At 49.6% G+C, this 23,188-nt stretch overlaps 1 pseudogene; it reads right to left on the reverse strand.

Annotated features, from left to right (window-relative positions):
* Positions 1 to 1,478: 1,478 nt before the first annotated feature.
* Positions 1,479 to 3,123, reverse strand: LOC149858877 (GTP-binding protein Rhes pseudogene; annotated as a pseudogene).
* Positions 3,124 to 23,188: the final 20,065 nt, after the last annotated feature.

A 23,188-nucleotide genomic window follows, 5' to 3' on the forward strand; every position in this document is an offset into this window, starting at 1 on the left:
ACTTAAACCAGTTTATGTGTAATGTCTGTCCCTAGCCGTAAAGCTTGGGGAGCAGGTGTGGTGGTGCGGTGGGCACTGCAGTGAGAGCACTCCCCCTTTGTGCCTTCCCTTCCCAGCAGAGCGAGTGGATGTCATCTCTGGCCCCCACCCCCATGACCAGCCGCTTGGAGTTTGTTCCTCCCGGCACAGTTCTGCACCTGTTCAGCACCGAGCTTGCTTCAGGCTGGCATTTCTCTCGGACCTGCCCTCGGCAGTGCTTTACCATGCCAAGGCACCCAACAAACAGAATCTCCCCCTTTCCCGGGAGATCCAGAGTGACTCTAGCTTGGCAGCAGGGCAGTCAGAAGGGGAATTCCTGCTGGAAAAGCTGGAGCATGTGGACCCTTTTCACTCTGTAAAGGCCCCTTTCCCTTAGCCCTGCGAGGGAGGCGACGGCACGGTCAGGAGTTCTCTCTCCTTCGGCCTGGTTGGTCGGCCCCAACACTTCTCAAATCCTGGACCTGTTGCTTTCACTGCCCAGCCCCAGGTGTGGGCCTCTGCTCTTCCTTTCATACTAGTCTCTGCAGATTTGTTTTGATCCCAAGACCTTTTAGGTTTAGCCGCACTGTGGGGAACCCCAGAGAGATGCTGTTCGGGCTGCTCTCCCAGTTTGAGTACTGCAGCCTGGGGATGTGTAGGAAGGGGCAGTCTGAAAGGACTGATGTTACCCCAGGCTAACTCAGACTCCTGCCTAGAAACCACAGTGACGAGCGTGTTGTACCGTGTTGTACCTCATCTGTGATAGCCCATCCAGCTTGTGAATCAACATGGTATAAACAGGAGGAGAGTCTTAGCCACAGCGTGGTCAGCTGAAAGGAATATATTTAAGGCCAGGTTATCAGCATACCCATCCACAGATATGGGGGAGATTTCAGAAGAGGCTGAATACCGTGCTCCTCCAAAAAGCAACAATAAATGTGGCCGCTTATTTTTAGTGCCTATCTAGGAGCTAAGCTCATGGAAATCCAGCCCCAATTACAGATGCTGAGTGCATTCAGAAAGCCTGGCACCAAGGTATGTGAGGGAAGGTGAATCAATGCAGTATGCTCTGCTAATCACAGCAAACACGGTTACTCTCCTGTCCTCTCCCACTCCTTTTATTGCTTTCATTTAAATGTGTTTATACTTTTATTCCAGCAGATCAAATGCCTTTTAATGGCAACTGTTCTCTCTATGCCTTGATATGAAGAGTGCTGTTCTGTTTGTAGCAGCCCACTGCTTGGTAAAACTTTAGTGTCTAAATTACCAGGAAAATCATAAAAGCAAATTTACCAATTGTTGTGAAGGGAGGAGGGAGTCACAAAGCACTAGGAAGCACCAGATAAAGATACAGCAAATGCAGTGATAAGCGGCCCAACCATAAAATGCTCGCATCTGATATTGCAGTTCTCCAAACATGGAAATAAAACACACGCACTCTGTAGCATGGCTTTGTGATGTGGCTTTTTATTGGATATGATGGTTAAAAAAAACAGAAGGCGCATCAACTGCCTTACTAGTTACTCTATTCTCCTACCCAGAAGTGCAAAAATCAGAACTACTTTGGACACTCTTGTTTTGTTGTAAACAAAGCTTGCACAAGAGAGTGTGTGTGCAGACGCTCGGGGTTAGGTGAGCACAGGATCCAAACAGAAACCCAGAGGGCTGGAACCAGTGGGAAGCCCTACAGTGCCCGGTGCACGCTTCTACTTTCCAATACATGCTGCAGAAGTTTGTTCCCCCTCCTCTCATGCAAGACATTTCACGCTCTTGCCCTAAAAGCTTGCGGGCTTCACAAAAGCCACGAGCTTTCTCCCCGAGCTTCTAGCTTGCTTTCTCTCAGCGCGCACACTGTCCAGGCTAGCTCTGCTCCTGTGTATAGCACCGTGGAAACAGACTGCAGCATGTCCCGCACGCTTCCTGCCCCTGGAGACTGAAAGCCCCCCTTGGGTCGCCATCCAGGCCAGCGTCCTTCCCTAGCCCCTCCCTCATTTTGATCTACAAACTGAACGTTTTAGCAGGCTGGGCAGGGATGAGGAGGGGGAAGGGTGTCACTATCATGCATGCAGCCTCATCTCTCCACCCAGCCCACCTGAGTTCCCACACAGTCCTCTTGCTGCCAGCGCTCCCCTGCCTGGCCCAGCCCAGCCCAGCTCAGCAGACGGTGCAGCTGTTGGTTTTGTTCATGGGTGGCCTCAGCGAGTTGTCCTGGGGGAAGGTCTCCCTCCGCCTGCGCAGCGCTGGGCTGAGCCGGCTGGGCAGGTTGACTTGCTGCAGGAGCTCCCTGAAGACCTCCACCACATTGTTGTTCTCCTTGGCCGATGCCTCCAGGAAGCGGCTGTTCCAGTCTAACTCCACCAGAGAAAGGACATCCTCAGCCAGCACCTGCCTCCCCCCGCCAGGCTCTGCCTTGTTGCCCACCACCACGATGGGGGGAAACTTGTCTTCCTTCACCTCCAGAATCTCCTCCCGCAGGCTCTTGATGCTCTCGAAAGACTCAGCGTTGTCCACCGCATAGACCAGGGCAAAGGCATCACTGTTCTGGATGGAGAGCTTGCGCATGGCTGGGAAGGAGTAGCTCCCGCTGGTGTCCAGGATTTCCACCTTGACAGTGGCCCCGCTCACCTCGTACTCCCTGCTGTGCATCTCCTCCACGGTCCGTCGGTGCTTGGGCTCGAAGGTATCCATCAGGAACCGGCGGATCAGTGCTGTCTTGCCCACTCCTGCCGCACCCAGGAAGACCAGGCGCACGTGGTTCTTCTCCTTCACTGCCAAGGACATGGCTGCACCCTGGGACTCCGGGGGCTTTGTGGGAGGAAAGCTGCACGGTGCACACCTCCGCTGGAGCTGAAGCTGCGCTTGCTTCTGGCTTGTTGCTGGGCTCCCTCTTGGGCAGCTCAGTGCCTGGTGCCTCTCCTGCTTTGCACGCAGCCGGCTTTGTACACCCTTCGAAGTGCGTTGCCACTCTTGAGACTCCTGCAAACTTCTCCCAGCTCGATGGCTGCTATCTCCACAGCCCTTCTCACCATTTATTCATACCCTCCTTTTCCATGTGTCACAGGCTTGTCCAATCTCTGCAACTGAGAATGTAATGAGGGAGAGGGGGGAGAGAGGTGCTGTGGGCCAATCCACTGAGGTCTGTCCTGAAAGCTATCCCCAGCCCTGCCTGGAGAAGCTCAGGAAGTGCAATCACGCTTTGCTCTCTCACTGCTGCTGGTAGCTCTGGGGAGCTGACTGCCTCTCAGCCTCACTGCATGAGCAGTCCTGTCCTTTCAGCCTCCTTGGAGATTAGCTCGCATTTGCTGGCACCAGCGTGCTGAGACTCGCCGAGGGCAGAGTTCGGAGCCGCTGGTGCTCTTCTCTCCTGCTGTGGGGTGCAGGGTCTGTACACACAGACCAGGGACTGAGTTGAACTGATCTGCAGCATCCCTGTGACTTTGTGCTCTGTAGCTCATGGGCAAATGCTGCATTGCAAGTTTTGGAAAAAGATTAAATGTGGGATCTATCCATTGCAGCCTCCAAATTGTATTATACAATGAGGGAACAAGGTAGCTGTTCCTGCTAGACCCAAAAAGCCACCAGGCTCTGAGGCACCCTATGCATGAGTGTGGCTGGAGTCATCACCTGGATCCCCCTGCATCCAGCATGAGTTTGGCCCAAAGCTGGCTTGAACAGGGATGAGCACTCTTCCCTTCTAGATTGTAGTACATAGGTCTTGCAAAATCCCTGATCCAGCATGCGAATCTTGCCAGATCCACCTGCAGTTTTGTATCTCGGTCGCCAAAAATCTAAGCTGGTCAGTGATGTGGAGCGGCTGCCGTTTCAAGAGTGACCGAAAAGGCTAGGATTCCTCAGCTTGGAAGTCTGTCAGATCATGAGGAGTGTGAATACAATTAATAGGGATGCTGTTATTCACCAGCTTTCAGAATATAAGACCTAAGAGACACCTGCTGAAATGAACAGGAGATAGATCTAAGTCAAACAAGAGAAACTCTTCGTCACTCAGCACACAGTTAACTGGTGGAACTCATTGCCAAAGGAGGCTGTAGAGGCAGCTAGTATAACCCAGGTACTAACCAGTATCCCGGGTTCAAAAAGGGATTTGACAAATATATGGAAGACAGGTTCTTGGGGAGTTATTAAACAGTCAGTAGGGTCCTGTAACATCCCTAAACCAATGACAGTTGTTGTGGGGAAGGTATGACAGAGGGCGGGTCACACAAAATACACCCTGCACATATACTTTCCCTCTACAGCATCCACTACTTGCCCTGTCAGAGACAGGATACTGGACTATTGTTCTGACTCGCTGGCTGCGTCCCCACAAGCAGGAACATGCAGGTGCCACAAGATAAAAAACTGAGGCATAAATTCATGCTGCTGCTTTTTGCCCTGGCACATATCCCTGCACTTGGGGTTAGTGCAGGGAAAAATGCTCTGGGTGGGATAGGGGAGGCTGGGGCCAGCACCTGGGCTGGCTCCAGCCATCATACCTGGGGTCCTGAGGGCCTCCCAGGGCTCCAGCAACAGCAATTTGGGTGCACAGAGTCTGGCCAGCGAGGCTCTAGTTTCAGGTGGCATGCACTGCTGCCACATGTGCTGCCCCGCTTTTTTTCTCCCTGCATTTTTTTTTTTAATACCAGGATTTCCTGGTATCAAATTTGGCTCAGAGTTACAGATATGCAGCACAGAGAACCAAATCACGTGCACAGGGTGCATTTTGCAGGGCCTCAAAAGCTTTACCGCAGAGTGCATGTGCATAGTCGTGTGGATTCACCCACTAACAGTACTAGTTTATGTTTTTATGGAACAGGCAGAAATCAAGTGCAGGGTTTCCTGCTGGTCAAAGAATCCTGGGCCCCCTGATGCATTTCTGTACATGAATGTGGCAAAAAAAAAAAGAGAGATTGTCAGGATCTGGCTCAAACTCCAAACCAAACGATTTAAACAAAGTGATGAAGCACATCAGTATCACTGGTAAGCTCGAGGCACTTGGACACCGCATTGTTTGTACAGGAACAATGCACAGTCAGCACCAGGAGCCAACTAACGATGGAAAAAATGAACAGTTCTTAGTGCAGCTACAGATGCAGAACCTGTTGCCAACTGGTGTAAAAGTATTGCAAATGAAACACATCTGACACCTGGATCATGCAGAGCCCAGTTAGTTTGCCTGGCTTTTTCTCTAGTGGTGATTCCCAACCAGGGTCCATGGCACTCTGGGTTGCCTTGAGATACGTTCAAGGGTACTACAAGGTGCCATGCAGTGTTAGCGCTGTTAGGTGTACAAACATGATTCACAAGATAAATCCAGAGATTTCAAATAGCAATTCACAGTGCTAAAAACAGTCTGACCTGTTGTGATTTTTCCGAGTTCTTTGCATCAGAAAAAAATCTTTTATTTTTCTGTAATCAAAAAAGGAGTGAAAACTAAAAGCTGGCATTTTTTTAAGGGGGCCCTTAAATTTAAAAAGGTTGAGAACCACTCCCCTAATCTAGACCCTTGAATTCTTGCACAAATTCTCTGTTTAAAAACTGCTTGAACCCAGACCCTGGTGCATCCTTGGTAAAGGAACCTTGAAAAGACATGGCCATATAGCCAGGGCTGCATGCAGAATCCTGCCACATTTTGTTTGGGGGCTCCATGTTGTGTCTTCAAACTGATCATTTAGCAGGGAGTAAGCGAGTCTGACGTGTACTTTTCAGTAGAACTAAAGCATCTGCACTTCTATCTAGTAGACGCTTCTGGCTTAAGGTGAAACCAAGGAACTTCAGCAGAATTTAGGCACTAAATATATGTCTTTGTAGTGGTGCTGTTGTCAGTTTGTAATAGTCTGGATTGCTTTTATAGGCTAAATACAGACAGTCAAAAAGCCTGAGGCTGAATCGATTCAGTCTTTGCAGGTTGCTGTAACCTGCACAGATTAAATTGAAACAGAAGTGAACAGACACCTTTGATTCAGGAAATGCGACTGAATGCCTGCAGTGGCTCAGGCCATAAGCTGGGGGGTGCTAGAGCAGGCTCGCTGGCTGCGTGTTCACTTCTTCTTCCTGCTGCCCCTGAGGTCTTTGGGCCTTGCAGTCCAGAATTACAGCAGCAGGACTCTGCAGGGTTGCTTATCACTTTCTCTTTCTGCTTCCAGGTGCCTCTGGGATTTGTAATCCACAGTTGCAGCCAGCAGTAAGTTTGAGCGGGGGAAAGGGTGTTTAACCCCCCTCCCTGACTCCCGGCCCCAGCCAGGGTTTGCTTGGTGGGAGTGGTACCCCCACTGTAGACTGGGCTGCCTATCCAGCCGGCCTTGGCCCCTGCACACCCTTGTCAGCCCTCACTGCTCTAGCAAGGAAGCAGGGGGGCAAGGCCAGCCCTGCTTTCTGGGGCAGACAGCCCAGCCCAGCCCAGGTCTGCAAAGCATGCAGGGATGCTAGGGGACTCTGATGATTTAACTTGAACCAGGAAAGGGTCTGGGACAGAAGTTTCATCAGCTGGTTTGATCTAAATCAGCTAAGTCTGATACTACATTCAAACAGGTTTATCTTAAACCAGTTTGAGCCATTTTGAAACTGGATTATGTGCACTGAGCTTCTATTCTGTTACAGGTTTAAACCAATTTCTGATCACTTAAACTGGTTTATGTGTAACGTCTGTTCCTAGCCATAGAGTTCTGGGGGCTGCTACACGTGCGTGTTTGGACTGTTGAACGTGAGGGTGCGAACAACACAGGTGTGTGTATCTGAAGACTGACTCTGGGTTTTCATGTCTGTTCCTTTTTTTTTGGTCTAGTAGAAGGGTTTTACTTATAATATAGGGGCTTGTACACAAGGATTGTTTAGTTACACTGTATCCATCGTCATCTTCTGCCTTTTTGGTTCATGTTCAATGCTCCCAGTGTCAGAGGTGGGTTTTTTTGTTTGTTTGTTTTTTCAGTGTAGAGCACACGCTATTACTCGTCCCTGATTGGGCGAGCATCACGTGTAGATCTGGCTTCCATTTCTAAGTCCAAAGTGGTATTTTCTGCTCCTTTGCCCTCAATGTTCAGCATTTCCCTGTCCTGCTAGTGAATCCCTCTGCTGAATTGTGCACAGAAGCCAGCACGTCAGGCCAATCTAATCAGACCAATCTAGCGTGCGAATACAACATGAGTTCATTTAAAAGTTCAGACAAGATTTTTTCTGAGCTTTCATTTTAAGAATTTGCCTGGCTTTCATTTGGATGCAGATACTTGCCAGACCGGAGTACCAGGGATGGGATTTAATTCTGAATGATCTTATTCCCCTCTGATTTACCCAAATATCAAAGCTGTTTTAACTCGGGGTGTCCAACCATCCTAATTTTCCAGTGAAGTTTATATTTTAAAAGTATTAGCAGCTCTGCATAGAACATGATCCTGTTACGAGGAGAGCACAGAGATCTCATCAAAGGAAATGGGGTCTGTCCTTGTCCCTGCTGGGTTGGCTCTCTGAGCGGGGGGAGCTGGTTTCTTGCTATACTTAGGTGTAGTGGGGGGTCCCTTTGCTAAAAGCATCTGATTACCCAAGATCCAAGCAGCTTCCTACTGTCTACTAGAGCTGGTTGACAATTTTCCATCATGGTGAATTTTTTCTAAGGACAGCCTCTTGCTCTAAACGATTTATCTTTTTTTGGCAAATGGGAATGAAGTTGTATTCGTTTTGCAAAGAACCCAGACGCTGGTCAGGTTGCATTTGATCTTCCCTCTCTTTCTGTCTCCCCCCACCCCTCTGAGGAGGATTGAACTACAGCTAACCAAGACCGCTTTCCCCCTGGACAAGAGATCTCATGCTGGGGTTAACATGCTTTCACGGATGCATTTTATCCTCTCGCCTTTTGGCTAATTCACCTTAACTTTCCTCAGTGCCCTTGTGCACGCTTGTCCTGGGTGTGCCTCAGAGTTAATGACGGCGTGGGGAGATCCATGCCGGCAGCGCTCTTTCTGGCAAGTCCTGAGTATTCGAAGTGCAGGGTCTTGGCTCTAAGCACCCGGGAGCAGAGCAGAGCGCTTTGCACATGGGCCGCGGGTCACAGGTCACCCAAGGTGGAGCTGGCTTGTGGAGCAGGAGTGTGTGTGGGTGCATGAGAGGAAGGGGCTGGCTGGACTCATTGTGTTGGGCTCAGGAAGTGAAGTGTCTGAATCTATTAATTGGTTTAAAAAAAAAAAGATTGATTCTCGGGACAAGTTATAACAAGCTAATGGCTGCAGAAAAAGCTTGATCTTTTTTATGATCCCTTGCCTCTCCACCTTTGTGCATTGTCAAGGGAAATGCCCTCCGAGTCATGTCAGACCGAGGTGGTGGGCCTGAAGCGTACTCCTTTACGTGCACACATGCCGTCTCCTCTGCCCATCTGTCTCTAGGTTCTTCTTACCTTCCCTGGTAGCACCGAGTGCCTTTTCTTCCATGAATCGCCTTGTTATCTTAGATCTTAAATGCTGGAGGTTTCGGGTGAGAGAGGAACGGTGAAAAAAACCCTTGGACATACCCAGTTTACTCTCCCTTTCAGCACCCACTCTCTGCCACGGTGTGACACAGGACATTTGGCCTGTGGTCTGACCCAATAAATAGCAATTCTTATGTCCTTGTCTTACCAGCTCCAGCACTTGTCTATCCTCCCAACACAGACAGAAGAGAACAGCTACTAAGTTCTTGTTTGAAAGCGGCACATAAAATATTCTTGCTCAGATTTGGGGAAAATAAGACTACTTACAGCCTTGAATCGTTGAGAAAAACTTTATTGTGGTTTTTTGTTTAATCTGTTAGATTTATATGCCACCTTCTCCAAAACAGGCTTACAAAATAAAACAAAATAACATATAAAAACAGATAAAATATTAAAACGAGGTAATATATCACAACACAAGCTCCCTGAACAATGCCCCAAAACATACAAATTTTTTTCACCCTGCCTCTCTTTGTATTTCTCACTTTTTTTTAAGAGAGAAAATCAAATATTCTTTCAGAGTTTCTCCTGGTTGGATGTAGGATATAACGGTCTATGTCTCAGGCACAAAAAGATACTTTGTGAGCTGGGTTAGGGTCTATGGTAAACCTTAATTCCTGCACACTTAAGAAGATCGCAGCTCCTTATTGAACACATGCTGATTTATAAAAACACTCTGCATTTCTATAATGATTTCTATTCAAGGAGCCCCGAGTTCATTTAACCTCAGTGGGGTGGTTACGCTGAGGCCTCTCTTATGGGTGAAGAGACATCGGACAGTTAAATGACTGGCCTGGGTCGAACACGGGGTCTGCGGTAGAGAGGTTTGATATCTGAATTCCAAGCTGAGTCTCAGACTTACAATATCATCCTTCCTCTCTTAGCAGTCTGACTTTGGAGGAGGTGTCAGTGGATATACCTGCTGGGAAAATTGTACCTGATTTGTAATTCTGCCATACAGGAATGAACATGGTCGGCTTCCGTTTCTTGGTGGAGGACACCCCATAAAACTACAGCGCAACTTATTCCATGTTCATCCAAATGGCTGGCTGCGCACTGGGGTGAGGGTGTAGAGGGTCCTTCTGGAACGTGGGGGGACAAGATGATGCGGGGAGGAGGGCGGTTAGAGTAACAAATATTCTTCATTGTACGTATATGGTAACATGGTAATGCTACTGCGGTCTTTGGCATCTTGAATCTTTTCGATAGAGCACTCCAGCACTTATTTTTTAATAAGGCATTCTTAACTCTAGTGAACATCATACACCTGGAGCTTGCACTGATTTTGGTTGTTGATGCTGTCATGAACTGAAATGAGGAAACGTGTTGCATATGCAAATCTCTCCAGCTCCACTGCAGGCACACGCACGCACGCACACACACAAGCTAGATATCCTCCAATGATTTTTCACATCAATTGTCTCCTTTTAGTTCCTGCATCAGCGCTGCCATGGTTACTGAAAGCCTGAAAGGTTTTAAATCTCCCTCAAAGCGATGGAGGGCTTCAGAGGTAATCTTATTAAGATGTGAGCAATGAAAATTTCCAAAGGCATTTTCTGCTAATATCTTATTCCATCTTAGCTTGCAACCAGAGACAGAACAAAAGGCAAAAACTGTGGGTTTGTGAGGAAGGAAATCTAAGAAATTGGAGCAGGGAAGAGAGAAATTATTTTCTATTGCAACTTTTTGTACCCCCCAAATTACCATATTTCCTTGTTTTAAATTGGCAGGGTCCAGGATTCCTAAATGAGGGGCTGATAATATAGGCTGGAGTCAGGCATGATGCTGTGTAGGTTTCAACATGGTCTCCGTTCTGTCCTCCAACTTTTCAAACTCAAGGCACCCTCTTTGATTCAAGGTATCCCTCGGAAAATGCCAGCTCTTAGCTTTTGCTTGATTTGTTTTTACTACAGAAAACCAGTTGAGCAATTCTTCTGTTGCCAAGAACTCAAAAAGAATACAACAGGTCAGAATGTTTTTAACATCATGAATTTCTATTTGAAATCTCTGGGTTTATCTTGTAAATCATGGTTGCACGCTTAACGGTGCTAACATTGGACGGCACCCCATGGCACTCCTGAAGGCAACGCAGGGTGCCACAGCACCTTGGCTGAGAATCACTGACACCAGCCCTCTTAGGAGACGTGACAGCTTCTGTGATCTTTGCTCAAACACAGGTTGGAGCAGTAGATTAGACGGGTCATGCACCCTTTGCTGCAGCAGTGGCTTGTAGCAAGTATGTTTAGTCTCCCAGAAGAGCAGCATAAAATACACAGAAACAGGCGTTGTGACCCAGTGGCTAGAGGAGCATACTAGGAATTGAGTGGCTTTGCCTGGTTCTGCAACTGGACCAGCTGTATGAGCAACTCACTACCATCTTTGTGCTTTCCCCTCTGCCTTGTTGTGTATGAATAGACTGTAAACTCTCTGGGGCAGGGACTGTCTGTCTTTATGGCTGCACAGTGCCCAGCACAAAGGGTCCCCAGTAACGTGGGCAATGGAGTTCCCCAGGGCTCGGTCCTTGGACCTGTGCTATTCAACGTCTTTATCAGCAACTTGGAAATGAGTGTGGAAAACACACTGTCCAAATTCACCGATGACGCCAAGTTGTGGGGCGAGGTGGGCACGCTGGAGGGGAGGGACAGAATCCAGCTAGATCTAGACAGGTTACAGAGCTGGGCAGATGAGACCAGGATGGGATTCAAGGCAGACAAGTGCAGGGTGCTGCATCTAGGGAGGAAGAACCAGCATCACACCTACAGGCTGGGGAACTCCCTTCTTGTCAGCACGGTGGCAGAAAGGGATCTCGGAGTCATTGTTGACTCCAGGATGAACATGAGCTGCCAATGCGAGGAAGCGGCCAGGAAGGCCAACCGCACCTTGTCATGCATCCACAGATGCATCCCGAGCAGGTCCAGGGAGGTGATCCTCCCCCTCTATGCGGCACTGGTCAGGCCGCAGCTGGAGTACTGCGTCCAGTTCTGGGCGCCGCACTTCAGGAGGGATGCCGACAGCATGGAGAGGGTCCAGAGGAGACCACTCACGTAGTCAGGGAGCAGCAGGCCAGACCGTATGAAAAGGGGCTAAAGGGCCTGAATCTATTCAGCCTCCACAAGAGAAGGCTGAGAGGGGATCTGGTGGCCGTCTATAAACTCACCAGGGGAGACCAGCAGAAAATAGGTGAGGCTCTGTTCCCCCGGGCACCGCCTGGGATAACAAGGACTGACGGTTACAGATTGATTGAGAGCAGGTTCAGGCTTGATATCAGGAGGCATTACTTTACGGTTAGGGCTGCCAGGCTCTGGAATAGGCTCCCAAGGGAGGTGGTGCTCTCCCCTACCTTGGGGGTCTTCAAGAGGATAGAGATCTGGCCCAGGACAGGGGGGCAGACTTGATGATCTGTTCAGGTCCCTTCCGACCCTAGAAACTATGAGACTATGTTTGAGGCTGCTGGGCGCTGCTGTAACAGCCTTTGCACTGGTCCTTGTGATTGTCCGTTTCTGCCTGGTTGGGTTGTAGAGTCTGAGTTCTTCTCTTCCCCCTGGTACCCATAGACACAGGCTGAGTTGTGCTGGCAGGCAGTGTGTGCAAACAGCTATGCGGTGCCTGTTTTGGGGCCAAAGAGAAGACTTTACTCCTTGTTGATTGCAGTCCAGCAGCTTTCAGAAGCGCTAAATTTCCAACAAAGTTAAAAGGAAAAAAAATGGGTTTCTGATGCAGCCAGCTCTGACACGAGTCTCATCCTTGCTGCTTACCTATGGCCATTCTCAGAAGGCTGCTGTAGCCCGAGGTGATTCGTGCTGGGATGAACCTGTGCTGCAGGGGATGAATTCAAAAAAGCTCTTTCCTTTGGCTCAGGTGCTTGCCTGATGGCGAATGGCCTCTGCACAGGAGCCGTCCTGCAGTCAGTGCCTTCCAGCAGTCTGATGTTTTTGGGAGGGTTTTTTAATTTCTGATATTTCTCTCAGAACGTAACCTCTGGGCTGGGCATGAAGAGCTCTCTTTGGATACCTAATTATTATTAAGCTCAGCCGTGCTCTAGCCTCAGCAGCTGCATAGATTGATTAGATGTTAAATTAGAGCAGTGACTGCTCTCTGCTGAGAGCTGCCTTATCATGGTTTTGTTTCCATCTCCTGTGCAAACTGAAGTGTGATAATTCATGTGTAAACCAGCATATGAGTGCTCGTGCAGCAAGCTGCATCAGGCAAATGTTATCTCTTTGGTTAAATCTCTTGTACCTTCTGTCTATAAACAAGCCCTCGGCCCTGGTGTTGAATTGCTTCTGGTAATGGCCAGAATGGGACAGGCCTGGGGCTGTGTGTAGGGGGAACGAAGCTTTTGGACCTCTAAAAATATTTGCTTTGGCTCCCATGCAATGGTCCTGGGACAGGGATGTGGAGCCAGCTCACCCATCCCTAGCAGAGAGACTGATGACTCTGACTACTACCAACCAGGAACCGTGAATATGCGAAAAGGGTATTGATTACGTTAATTAAACGTGACTCTGGACTTCTTGCCCGAATGGCATGTGGAAGGGTGCGCACCTACAGACAGGAGGGCATGAGTCCTGATAGGACATTTGCACCTATCTTAGCTTTGGCCAAGGTTGGCTTCCTCCAGTTCAAACCTAGCCTCACACCTCGCCCATCCTGTCTTGCTCAGTCACTGTGGCAGTGAGGCCATGTGTACCCTGCGTATTTGCACACTCAGCAGCACAATAAGTGTTCCTCGGGCCTGGGAGGGTCCTGCCGTGGTCAGGTTGTGTTTCTTGGTTCCCCCTGCCGCCTGGGCTTGCTGCCCCCCAGCAGAGCTCCTGCAGGGGCAGAAGCATGGAGTTATCTGACTTGCTTTCTGCAAAGCTGCCCAGCCATTATGTACAGCAGAGGAACTGCACTTTTGGGGGGACAAGTCCTCTGAGGGCTTCCCCTTTTCTTTGAAGGACTTGGCAGCACAGCCCGCTTCCTTCCCTCCCTTACAGTGAAAGGGCTCGGCGCGGCTCCTTCTCAGAGCTCAGTGCTTCTGCCCTGGCCAGAAGTGCACACCTGAGAGCGGCTGGCTGGACTCTGAGCCCTTGCCCCCAGGCGAAACACAGGGGTAGGAAAAGAAACAGCTTTCCCTGGGTACAGCGTATCCCATCTCCACCACAGCCAGGTTTCCTCCTCTGAGGCAGCAGGTACCAGCTATTGTTGGAGCCAGGACTGGCACAGCCGGACGGCTGGTCTGATTCAGTCTGGCATTTCCTATGTTCCCAAGCACTAATTCACTCGGGGGGGAGTGCCTCCTGCTGCACTGGCTAAAATACATGGTTTAGCAGTTGTTAAAAGGCTAAAGGAGCAGGGCTCCGGCAGACTCCTGGGAGCCAGGTTTCTCTGAGCTCCAGTCTCGCTTTTAATTGAGCAGAGAATTGTGTCTGAGCGGAGCACCACGGGCCAGGCTTTTTCCACTGGGCAGACTGTACTTGGAGCTGCAGGCACTCAACACGTGTGAAAGTTGGGGCCAACGTGACGTGGGCCAACAGGCAAGAGGCGCCCCCTTTCCCCTCCCCCACAGATGCTCACTGGAGGCCACATGGGGCCCAAAGACCGGGCATTTGTCCCCAAGGTTGAGTTGTGCTATTCAGTGAAGGCAGTTTTCAGAACAGCCTCAGGTCCAGTGAAGCCTGCGTTATGCGCTTGGATGGCATGGCTAGGGACCACGAGGGAAACCATGCTAGAAGGCCTGATGGAGGAAGCAGTTTCTCTTCCAGGGGAGGATGTTAATGGAGTTATCCCTAAATTGTGTACGTAAATAAACGGAGTCCACCATTTCTCTTTTGCTTTTTTTTATTTGCAAGCTGCTTTCAGCAATAGCTGACTGTTTAGCCTTTTATTGGCTGGAGCATCCAGACTCCAGGGGCTCTGTCAGGCTAAATAATTGGACGGTATTTGAGTGCGAGCCTGTGCTCCCTGGGACTGAGCACGGGAGCAGGGGTGTGAACTCTCTTCCCTGCAGCCACTTGTGGTGGGCAGAGGGCACTGGTGGTCAGGCGTTCCCCGTGACTCGCCCTATGCTGAATCGTGCTCCTATCACGCCTGTGAGCCAGGCCAATGCATTGCCTTTGATGTCAGTAGGATTACTTGCCCGACTGTGGTAAGCTGGGTCTCGCCTGTGCTGTGCTGGAGTTTAATTGGAAAACAGGTCAGATAAAAATGCTGTAATTTAATTAGGGGGAATTGCGCGGTCTGTGTGTGCCGGTACCAAAGTCGGGCCAGACAATTGTGACGACCCTTTCCGGGACGGTTTTCTTCCTTTTCTGTCCTCCTTCCTCGTGAGCTTTCCAGGTACTTGCAAAATTGTTGCCCTGTATGGTGCGGTATTTGATCAACTAATCCCATGCCTCAGGGTTTCTGCTGGCTGCATGTGGGGTCGGGAAGAAATCCCTCCCTTCTCCCTTGAATGAATAACTTGTCTCCTGAATTCTTTTGTCTTTCTCTCAAGCATCAGATACTGGCCACCGCTACACATAGGAAATTGAGGTGGGCTGGCCAATTGGTTTCCCTGGAGGTAATGAGAAAGCTCCCAGGGATCTGGCTCATACGGCTTGCTCACGTACTCTGAGTCAAACAAATTGCCACTTTTGGAGGCAGGAAGAAGTCCAGTTTTGGGGTCCCTCAGTGAGACCGACAGGAACCGACTGAGGTTTTTTCTTCCCCTGCAGCATTCAGCCTAGTTTGCATCCTGGGATCATCTGGGCATCCTGCATCTAACAAAGCTGCTGCGACGGCAGGGCCTCGGGGCACTGGCAAAGCTGTCGGTCTCTCCTGCTCTTTTCCTGCAGCGCTGGTTCATGGTGCTTTAGGGGGTGTTGTACTAACTGTTCCGATCATAGGGGCCTGGCAGGTACTCTGTGGCTTGTGAGGGGTTTCTTGTGGATCCTTTAGAGCAGTGATTCCCAACCGGGGTGCCAGGGCACCCTGAAGTACTGTGAGATCCTTTCAAGGGTGCTGTGGGGTGCCACACTTAGCACTGTTAGGTTTGCAAATATGATTCAAAAGAGAAGCCCAGACACTTCAAATAGAAATCCATCATTATGGTTTAAGTTCTTTGCAACAGAAAAACTGCTCTATTATTTCTCTATATAGTCAAAGGAGTGAAAACGAAGCGTTGACATTTTCCGAGGGGTCCCGTGCTTCTATCTAGGGGTGCCTCGAATCTAAAATTGTTGAGAACCGCTGTTTTAGGGGATTAACATTAGGCTTCACTTGCCCTCAGCGTTAAGTTGCAAGATTTGGAGTGCAAGGCCCAATGGGCATTTTTTCACATGCTGTGGGATGCAGCGCCAGGTACTTTAATTAGCAAGCCGTGCTAATTAAAAGCGCCTGCACGTCAAGTATCAGTGTCTCCATGTGTCCCCACACTGAAAAAAATGGCAATGAGATGCTTTGAACTAAAGCTCATCAAATGTGTTTTATGTCAAAGAGCCCCGCCCCCATTTTTTCAGTGTGGAGATGCATGAACACTGATACACATGATATGGGAGGCTGCAGGAGCACATCAGTTTTCATGCTTCAGCAGATTTGATTAATCGAATCTGCTCCAATGCGCTGGATTTTCAGTGCGTCAGAGCAGGCTCTGCGTATGTGTGTAGGAGCCCAATGGCACGAAAGCCAGAGGACCGCACGACCGCTGGGTGGTCGGGGGCAGTGACTCCAGGTTTCCTTGAAAAGTTCACAGAGTTCAGTTCGCTAGGAGCAGCATTAGTTTCTCTGGTGTGGCCCAGGTACTGACGGGTGGCACGACATGGACCTATGGTGTCTGGTCCAAACTGCTGCACCAGGACCGCCCAGCGGAGACCCTCCGGTACGAGGAATGGAGGTCGACATCACCACCGAATAAGTTTCTTATCACAGATCCCACAGCCTGCTCACCTGGCTTCAACTTGCCATGGTCAGTGAGCCTTGCTGAATAGGTTGCAGACAGGGCAAGGGCTGCGTGCAGCCAACCTCCACCGCTGGGGCCTTTGTGACGATCCAGACTGTAGCGTGGCAAAGCACACACCATGTCACACGCAGTGGTGGGCTACAGGAACTGAACCGCACGTGGGTACTGAGGGCACTATCACATGGCTTGGCGATCATGTGCAAGCCGACCGACGGGGGCTTGACACGTGTCGCATGGTTGACTGCAACTGCGGGGGACTGGAATGAAGAACCCGGCGTCTCTTCCAGGCCCGGGCTCCTCTAAAAGCGGAAGTGGCATAGCCCTGGCTTGTGCAATCTAGTGCCCGACCTAACCGTTAAGGCACAGACTATAATGTGAGGAGGGTGTTGGTGGGGGGATTGGCAGAAGGCTAATCCCATCCATGGAGCTGCTCACCACTAACCACAGCACTGTCTGCATCCCTTGGCAGTAACTCCCCAGCTTTTCAGGCTTGTGAAAGCACTTGCTTGGGAGGGGAGATGATTGCTCTTAGCTCCAAGCAGCTGCAAAAGGGCTAGAAGACCTCAGAAATGCAAAGGTAGTGATCTTTCGTAGGCATGTAATGGGAGGCTCCCCAGGCTGACTGCAGCCCTGAGCTCTGAGAAGACAAGCCTAGGTGAGGAAGTAGGGTGGAGAAGGGAGAGATTGAAAATGAACATTGGGCCACCCAAGCTGGGAGCTGTGGAGGTGGGACAGGTGGGGTGGGTGCAGAGGATGGGGAGCATGGTGTGGAAACCTGGATCCACACAATCAACCCATTAAGAGAAAGGGAGGAGGGAAGCAGAATGGGACTTGGAGGGAAAATACTGAACGCAGAACGGGGAAGCCGGAGGGAAAATGTTTTCCCCGCAAAAATCAAACCAAGCTGCCCTTAAAAAGCTTTGTCAGCAAAATCGATGCGGGGTTGGAACTTCTTGGTTCATTCACGACCTAAAGAGAGTCTGTCTCGGGTTTTTCCTCGGCTTCGGTCTTCTCGGGTTTGGCTCTCCGCTTTGCAGGGTAGGGAGATGCTCTCTCACTAGGCGGTTGTACAGCACCTACCGCACTGGAGCCCCAGCTCCAGCTGCAGCTTCTTGTCACTACTGCAATCCTTCTGCAGCACACGGGCGTCTCTGCACTCATTGCTCTTCAGCGAGCCGCAGGAAAGAAAGAAGAAAGAGCAAAACAAGAGGCCCAGAAAGGAAGTTAATTCTCTGGGCCTCAGAGTCAGCACAAAGCTGTTACATCAACGACGGGCCTGAATGCCCAGCGGCGGAGCACCCGCAGCTCCAGGGCCTTCAGTTCCAGCTGCAGGCGCTCTTCACCTCTGACAAGCTCCATTGCTTCCACTAAGCCTGTTTGAAAATAGGTCATGGCTGAAAAGGGGAGTGAAGTCTCCATTGCAGCGCATTGGTTCAGCTAGTGGAACAGCAGGGCAAGCAAATTAATCAGCCGATTTCAAGCAACCTTCTGCTTGATGTTTGCTTTCTGGAGTGGGGTGGCATTGCTTTTGCTCCATTTGATTGCAGAATTCAGAAAATGTGATGTACTGCTCTGAAATGACCCTGTCGTTTTGAAGTTCAGCGCTTCATGATTAGATTGTACACTCGCTGGCTACATCTGGAGCGCAGCAGTGACCGGAGTGCCTCGAACCGTGTTGCCAAGAACGGGCGCGTGTGTTTGGAAGAGAACATGTAACCTGCCTGTAATGACCAGGTTACAGTGTGGGCTGGCTGGGAGAGGGGCGGGAATGGACCGCAGCTCTTGTTATAGAAAATCCCCGTTCAATCTACCAGGGATGAAACAAAGAGGGTTCAGCACAATGCAGTCTACTCAAATTATTTCAAGCTTCACAGAATTTAAGATGTCATTCTATCTTGAATCGTCGTAATACATTAAGTACTTATTTCAGTATAATTTGTGAACCTGCAAATGTAACTGTATTGTTACCCCTTGCCTTACAGAGGCTGGTTTAAACTTCCTACACAAAGATTTATTTTTTCTATCCAATTTTACATGTTCTTTTATTAAAAAAGCTAAAGGCTTTAAGTTCAAAACGTTCAAAATGACCAGGAGATTAGGCACCAGAAGGATCTTAATGCTTCTGCTTAGCTTGGATCATCTAAAATCCACTGCCAGTGGACAGAAAACCCCATGAATTAAGAGTGGCTGCTGCCAATGTACGAATTCACTGACCAGATTCGTACTGGGTACCAACACGTGAAGGACTCCCTCATCCTCCCAGGCCATAAAATTCACTGCAGCGGGAGTTAACAGCGAGTGTTTTCCGGGCGCTGCGAGAAAAGCGCGGATTCCTGCACACGGCTCCATGGGGGGGGGGGGCTGAGCTGCTCATCTGTTCCTGGAAATAAGTCTTTGCAAACCAAGCTTACAAGGCTCCAACGTAAGTAAAGAGATGACTCCGGATTGGATTGAGAGAGGTGGTTAGCTGCCTGATATCAGGCAGAAGACAGGGTAGATTCCCTCTGCTTATGAAAGTTTATGCTATACATGTCTGATTTTAGTCTTTAAAGGAGCAAATCTACCCTGCCTTCTTTCTGGATTGGATTCCTGTTCTTCCCGCCCCGCCCGCAGGGCTTAAGCCAGCGCTAGGTGACACTGATAAAGTCATTACGTTGACCTTGGTGTCCTGGTCGGACCCTTAAACAGAGCAGTACAGCTACCAGCAAGTATGGTATCTGAGCTGGTTCTCCTGCCTCCTTTGGAAGGGATGCTATGTGCATCTGCTGGGAGGAGAGGAATCTGAACTTGATTTCTGTGACATTCTTGCCCTTTGCCAGCAGTCCTCATGCAGGTCGGGCAGCTTCTGTGCCCCCCCGTGGGCGAGAGCTAGAGCAGAGCTCTGGAGTACCCCCAGCATACCCTGGGAAAACATACGCAGGCTGTAAACTGTGGAGCAAAGTGAGAAGCCTTCCTGCTTCGTGCTAGGTAGTAGCTCATGAAGTGGGTTACAGTGGCTAAAAATCTGTCTTGCAACCGGTGTGGGGAGCAGGCTGGTTGGTGTAGGGCCAGAAACACCTTCAAGTCTCTTTCCCCGCCCCTGTCCCTGCTTCCCGCTCACTCAACCTGCAGATGGGGAGAGGCCTAAGCATTACCAGCTTGGTTCCTGAGACCATTCAGCAGGCCCCAGGGGTACAGGCAGTTCAGATGAAGAGAAAGCAGATGCCTTGCCAATCTTGCCTTTGCCCCCATGTCCCACTCCTGCCGTATTTTAGTCCGTCCAGGGAGGATGGATCAATTATTCTGTACCAAGGAAAAACATCGAGTTAAGACTTCCCTGGAGCGGGGAAACATCCACAGGTGCTTTTCGTCACAGCTGGGACTCCGGGCAATGTGCCTGGGCTCAGGGAGATGCGCCTCCTTCGGGTGGGCTGAGAGGTGACTCGTTTGGGCCGAGTTCCAGAAAGCGAAAGGCATCTGAAATCACAACCCCCCCCACTCGGGTGGTGTCTGGCCCTGGAGGTGCCTGCGCTCCGCGGGCATTTCAGATTTCAGCATCAGCGTGCTACAGGCACCTAAGGCCTGTCTTCTGCGTGTGCCTCAGTCTTTGAGGCAATGCCTTAGCCCTGCTGGACATGTTCCCATTATCCGGACGGAGGGGCTGGATCTCTTGGGCATCTTCAGATGCCTGCTTCTGGGACTGAGCTTTGAACCAATGGCATTGGCAGCCACTGCTTTCTTATAAAACGTGGCTGGAAAAAGAGGTGCTGTCCAGCTGGCTCCCCCTTTTCAGTCCCTAGTGCAGTCACCCAAACTGTGCAAGACCAGGGTTCATATCACTCCTCAAGAGAGCCAGTGTCGTAACTCCTTCTGGCTGGGGGCATGCCTTAACAGCCAGGCTGGTGGCTCTTCTGGGTAGAGTCACCCTAACTCTGGATGGCAGTTTTGGTGTGCAGGAACCTAAAAGCTTGGCATTGCAACATACCCAGGCCCTTTCTGTGGCTCTAGACCTTGGTGTGTAGGTTGGGATGGAGCTAAGAACAAGCCCTGCTCAGGGGGACATGCCGCCTTTGGAGGGGACCACTTTCTTTGTAGTTTGCAGCAGTTCTCTAAAGCCAGTGCTATGGCTAGCACTTGTCCTCTTCTCCCTTTGCCAGCCACACTGCAAGCTTTCTATAAAAGAGCTTCATCCTAAATGATCGTGGTTGTCCCAAACTGTCCTGATGCTTGGATGTGCTGACCGTGCAGGGTGCTTTATGCAGTTGGTGTCTGGAAGGGTATGTACTCGGTTATTTTTTAAGAGCATGAAGGAAGAGAAGTGACATGTGCTGCAGACTACACTACCTAGAGCTCACACATATGCTCTTGTTCCAGGTCCTTTTTCATCATGATCTGAAGGGCATGCAAATGTATAAAAATACAACTGTGCACAAGTTACATGCCCCTGACTCTCACTGCTACTCCCATGACAGAGTTTAGGGTTTTTCTCATCTATAGACTCAGGTTTGCCATATTCCCTGTATGCCACAGTGTTACTGTCCATAGGAAACCTGATCAAAGCAGGCATAGGCAGTCAGCAGGCCACTTAAAGGTCCCTATATGCAGCTTCCACAGACATAGTTAGGGACACACATAGGTGTCATCAGGATATAATGTCAGTCATCCTGATATAATACAGTGGGATTTCTGAGGAAGCTATGTCACACAAATAGCTGGAGTCCAAAACCATATGATATTCCATCTATTCTGTGCTCATCATCCATAAACTTTGTAATTCAGTCAAAAAGCAATAACATTTTTTCTGGCATAGCGTCATTTTTATAAACTCTGTGCTACTTACAGCTTCACTGTCCTCTGGAGAGTTGCACCCTTCTCCTCCCCCCAGTGTATACTCTGTGGTTTGCTATGGATAAAAAGACTTGATAGTGATTCTGTTAGGTGCCATGCTAGGGCCCAGATGATTTGCTCTTGCCTAGTTTTCCCCAGATTATCTTTTGGTTTCTCCCTCATTCCCAAATCTCTCCTCCTTATCTTTTGTTACAGAAGACACCTAATGATAACATGTATAAATGTCATGTAAAAGCAAATGGACAGCCAGTGTTTAACTCTTTCCACACCACAAGCATCACACACTGACACCAGTGTACCTAGCAAGCATCTTTTGAATTATGAACCAGCTGGGAAAGAACAGAGAGAGGCAGAGGAAGGGACTGAGGATGAGACTGCAGTGCAACAAGGACTTTGGAGAAATGCCTGAAATGTGCCAAAGTCCATAAGGGAATGTAAGGCACATGGGTCAGCAAATCCCGGGTATCAGCAAATGCTACAGAAGCTTAAACCTTATTCAGTCACACCCAATAAAAATCATCAGCCCATCGTCACATACTGATGGGCTTGCTTTCAGGCTGTATTGCTTCTTGTGCCAACGCACCTAGGAAAGTTGTTGTTATTCTCTTTAGTCCTCTTAAAAGAAGATCAAAATATTCCAAGAAGCAGGTGAATTTTGGCTTTCAAACCCCATCTTGACCAAAACCGCAATTTCCTGCCAGATGCTTCAAAAATAAATCCTTTCAGATCGTGTTGCTTGATTAGCTCCAAAGGGGTTGGTGAGGGAAACTGCACAGTATGTACCAGACAACAGTGGATAATAAAACCTAGTCTCCCTGTAAGCAAATGCCTCGTTTAGAACTAAAGGGATTTACTGCAGTTGCTATAAGGCTGGGAGAGGTTTCTATAGCATCTCTTATCCTGCCCTGTCCAGAGTTATTAGCAAGAGCTAAAAGCTTGCATCTTATTCCACTGACAACTTTTCCTTAGGTAATGTTGTGTGATACGTTCTCTGACAGGCTTCTCTGTTCATTAGCAGATCTGTGCCTTCTTTTGGATACAAACCCTTCTCACTATGCCTCCTAAAGGGCTCTGCCAGAGTATGGGTCCTGTTGCTACTGCTCCCTTTTGGTCACCAGCTCGGAAGAGCGACAAGGGGCCTGCGTCAGGCTGAGCTTTTGTTAGCCGTATTGTTCTCGTGCTGAGAGCGCTGTGTGATGCCACCTCTCTTAGGTGCTCCCTTCCCCCCTTCTTACAGGGACTAGTCCTTGTTAGCTGTCCTAAGTGTTTCAAGTCAAGCAGAACCTCTTTAGACAAAAGCATATGGCTTCAAATTAGAGCTGATCAACTTTTAGGGCCAATAAAGGCAGTAGCCAGTCACCTGATCTGGTATTTCAAGGTACATTAAGCAGCCCATTTCCTTCACGCCGCTCAGTGACATTCCAGGCAGACAGCTGCATTAGGAGAATTAAGACTCACACAAGGGAAGCAGCAGCTCGGCTCACAGAAGTGACAACAAGTGTACCCTGCGCAGGGGGCTGGGTGACTGCATAGATTTCATAGATTTGGGGGGTCGGAAGGGACCTCAGTAGCTCTTCGAGTCTGACCCCCTGCCCTGGGCAGGAAAGAGTGCTAGGGTCAGATGGCCCCAGCCAGGTGCTTGTCCAGTCCTCTCTCCTTCCCTGCCCTGCAAAATGAAACTAACCTAATAATCCCACACCCTTCGGTATTCATGTTGCTACTATTACTGTATCAGTCCAGGGCCCAATGTGAGGTCGGGGTCCCATGGTGCTAGGTGATATACAGGATCCTAGCAAGATGGCCTCTGGCCTAAGCAAGCAGGACAAGGGCTGAGAAACGTGCATGCAGAGGGGAAGTGGTTTGCCCAAGGTGACACAGCGGGTCAGCGGCGGAGTTGGGACCAGACCTGGGATCTCTGAGTTCCCCACCGGTGCTTATGCTGTCCCTGCAGAGTTATGTCCCCACCTTTT

The sequence above is a fragment of the Crocodylus siamensis genome, chromosome 8, assembly GCF_052110815.1.
Source record: "Crocodylus siamensis isolate JL-2025a chromosome 8, ASM5211081v1, whole genome shotgun sequence".
NCBI classification, from domain to species: domain Eukaryota; kingdom Metazoa; phylum Chordata; order Crocodylia; family Crocodylidae; genus Crocodylus; species Crocodylus siamensis.